The sequence below is a fragment of the Cupressus sempervirens genome, chromosome 7 (genome assembly GCF_028749045.1).
Source record: "Cupressus sempervirens isolate cs-2001-9-10 chromosome 7, ASM2874904v1, whole genome shotgun sequence".
Taxonomy (NCBI): domain Eukaryota; kingdom Viridiplantae; phylum Streptophyta; class Pinopsida; order Cupressales; family Cupressaceae; genus Cupressus; species Cupressus sempervirens.
In genome coordinates, this window is record NC_143124.1 from 903502137 (window position 1) to 903506224 (window position 4088).

Here is a 4088-nt window from a genome sequence, read left to right on the forward strand (position 1 = left end):
AGCCACATGCCACATGCTTTTAAACTTGTCCTTAGTGTTATACATGTTATTATATTTCCATAATCTATTCACTTTATTGTCCTTGTTTCTAGATTCAATTGTGAGATTTTCTAGCATCAACATTTTAGATCACACTCCATGATCCATCACTAGATGATCAAGAGCTCAAGTAGATTTGAAAATAAATTAATTGTAAATCCTGATTGACTAAAAGAGAGGGGGAGAGGGAGAGAAAGAACCAAAGTTACACAAAACTTAAATAAATATTTTGAGACATTTTGTAATTTATAAAGTTTTTTTGCAACAACATTGTAAGTCGTACTAACTCATTCAAATTAAAACCATATTGTGTCCTAGTGTCTCATGTAAACGTAAGATGTGTTAACTATTTAGAAGAATTATTCAAACTTAGACAGTTCAAACCTTGATAACATAAGATTATTGAATGAAATAAATAATATATACTCTAATAGAAAGAAAAGTAGCACATATATTTTTTTCTTTAGGTGCTCTTGCATGAATTAACATAAATATATTATCTTTCAATAAGAAAATAAGTACAAGTATAAGAAAAATGATGGCATAATGTAATTTAAGATTTCAAGGTTGAGAAACATTTTTGTTGAAGAGAAGTGAGAAAGAAAACAATAGATCAATTACAACATACTTGAACTAACAAATATCTAATAAAAATGGCATGTCTTATGCAATTTCCATGTAGCTTCCTCCTTTGGCACTCTCTCCTCTACAAAATTGAAAATACCAATTAATGCAACTATGAACGACATGTCCAGTAGTGCAGTTGCAAATATTTTATGTTTTGATCCCTTAGATGTATTATAAATTGACAAGTATAAGGGAATAAAAACACTACAAGATAAAGCATGTGTGACATCATTTACTCTACCTCTATTTAGACCCTTATTTGCCCCTCCCAACGACTTCCACCTATGGAGGGGACATTGAAACCCTTAATCTAGCAAAAATAGGAAAGATGTTGCCAAAGATTGCAGAATCAGGCTTTGCATCTATCCATTGTATTTTCTTGCAAGTCTCAAAAAATCCATGTGTGCATATTCCATGAGACTATGTTTATTCTAAGCATCCTGACAAGATTCCCACATGTTTGTGCTCCCACATTTTGTATATAGGTCTACTAGGGTTGTTGCAAGAACATTATCTAATGGAAGCCCATACTTTATTCCAAATCTCCCATGGTGGGAAAGCCTAACATTATCAGATTCAAGTCCCTACATTTTTTCCAAATCTATTATTGTCTAAATCTTTGTTACACAAACAATATCATTGTCTAAATGACCTATTAAATGCTTTTAAGTTCAATGCAAATATATGTACCAAATAGACTAAAGTTTCTCTAATTAGCTCTTCTCACATCTTCCTCGTATCCATTGCATGCAAAGATAAAATTGCTTATTACGTCGAAAGGCATTCTATACAGTGGCGGCACAAATACCCAACATGGGAATATGCAAAGATTCCTTGTCAATAAAAAAGAAAAGAGAGCAGTTACAAACTTCTAAATTAAATATTAAATTATTAAATCATAAAATAAAAAAGAATTCCCGAAATAATAGGTGGTTGAAATAATAAGAAGCCAAATGGAGGCCGAAATAATAGACCTAAAAAAATAGGGCCCGAAAAAGTATGACCCGAAAAAATAGGGGCCAAAAAATATGCCCCTAAAAAATAAGGGTCAAAACAATAGGGTTGAAATAATTCTAAAGTGATTTTTCTTTTGTTAAATATAATTTTGCATGCACATTCATCATTATTTTTTGTGGGGAGTGGGGGAATTTGAAACAAATTTGTAGAATATGAAGAGACATCCATTGGGGGATATGAGGAGCCTCTCACAAGTTATAAAACAAAGGCTCCTCATTTCATTTTCATTTTATGTTTTTACAGGAAGGTGGAGATTATTGGAGGATTAGATTGGAGTTTTTGAATAGGAGTAGATTGATATTTTGGAGTAATTTTTTTGCAAGTGAGATTTTTATTATTTATTTAGATTTAGATGTATATGTAAATTAAGATTCAAAATTAGTTATAATATTCTACTTTGATTTAGATTTCAATTTTAATTAGTTTCATTTAGATTTAAAATTCTATTCATAACTGTTTAGGCTTCCATTTAATAGTTTAGTTTTGCATGTTTGATTTGGATTTAGATTTTTATTCAAAATTTATTTGATTTATATATTTTATAATACTTTTGATATACATATTTTAAAAGTGCATGTTTTAAATTATTTTTATATTTGCATGTTTCATATTAGTTTTAGATTTGCATATTTCAAAATAGTTTTGGTTTGCATGTTTTAGATTTGAATGTTTCATAATAGTTTTACATTTGCATGCTTCAAAGTATAATTTTATCATTAATCTAGATGAGAATGCCACTATATCAATACAATTTATTTATTTTTTAAGTTATTTATTTATTTAAAGTATATGAATCATATATTTAGTATATATTTTATCATTATTGAATTATAAAATAAATAAATAAACATTCTTGAAATAATAGCTAACCAAAATAATATTAAGCTAAATGGATGCCCAAATAATAGAGCCTAAAAAAAGGGGCCAAAAAATAAGATCTAAAAATAGGGCCAAAAAATAGGACCCGAAAAATAAGGCCAAAAAAATAGAACCCAAAAAAATAGGGCTGAAATAATTTCATTAAATTTTTAAATATAAAACATTTTTTTTTTGTTAAATATATTTTTGCATGCACATTCATGCTTATTTTTTGTGGGGAGTGGGGGAATTTGAAACAAATTTGTGGAATGTCAAAAGACATCTATTGGGGGATATGAGGAGTCTCTCATGGGTTATAAAACAAATGCTCGTCATTTCATTTTCATTTTGTGTTTTTACAGGGAGGAAGAGGTGGAGATTATTAGAGCAGATTAGAGTTTTTGAAGAGTAGATTAAAGTTTTGGAGTAATTTTTTCCGTGTGAAGTTTCTATTTTTATTTTTTACTTTTATTTTAGTTTTGCATTTAGATTTAGCTATATATTTAGATTTAAATGTAGATTTAGTTTCAAAATTAGTTATAATATTCTCCTTTGACTTAGATTTCAATTTCAATAAGTTTCATATAGTTTAGCCTTGTATGCTTTTTTTTTTGTCGATAAGAGGCCAAAGCCAAGATTCATTATTATTATTACTATGTGATGTGATTAATTATTATGCTTTTTTTAGAGTCGAACCCAAGACCTCTTGAATAAGAGGCTCACAATTTACCATTGAAATATAGGCTCTTTCCTATTTAGCCTTGTATGATTTAGATTTAGAATTCAAATTTGATTCAATATCAATTTGATCTAGATATTTCATAATACATTTCATTTGCAGATTTTTAATGTGTATGTTTCAATTTAGTTTTACATTTTCATTTTTTATATTAGTTTTAGATTTGCATATTTCAAAATACTTTTGGTTTGCATGTTTTGGATTTTTATGTTTCATAATAGTTTTATATTTGCATGTTTCAAAATATTTATATTTTTAATGTTTCATGATTAAATTTTATCATTAATGTGGACAGCAATGTCACCTTATCAAGAAAAATTGTATTTTTATTAAAGTTAATGATTAATTTAAAATAAACAAATCATATATTTAGTTTATAGTTTATCATTATTTAATTAGATTATGTATGTGTTTTATTTAAATATTTTTCATAGTGTATATAGATTTTTATTAATATTTATGTTTGTAATGTTTGAAAAGTGTAAGGCAATACCACCATATTTCAAACATTACAATCTCACTATTTCATTTGAAATAGTTTTGATTTTTATTTATGTTATTTTGAACATTATTCATTTGAAAGAATTTATGTTAACTATTAATACTTTTTCATTCTTATTATTTCTATATGTTGATGTTTGTTTATAAGTTTGCAAGTTATTATTTGAGTTATGGATACCTCAAACAAAGAACCAAACATTATTTAATACTAGCATGACTACTTCAATGACCTCAACTGATTTTTTTGAGACCAAGTTTGAAAAATGCCTACAAATAATTAAAGAGATGTGCACAACTATAATTAAAG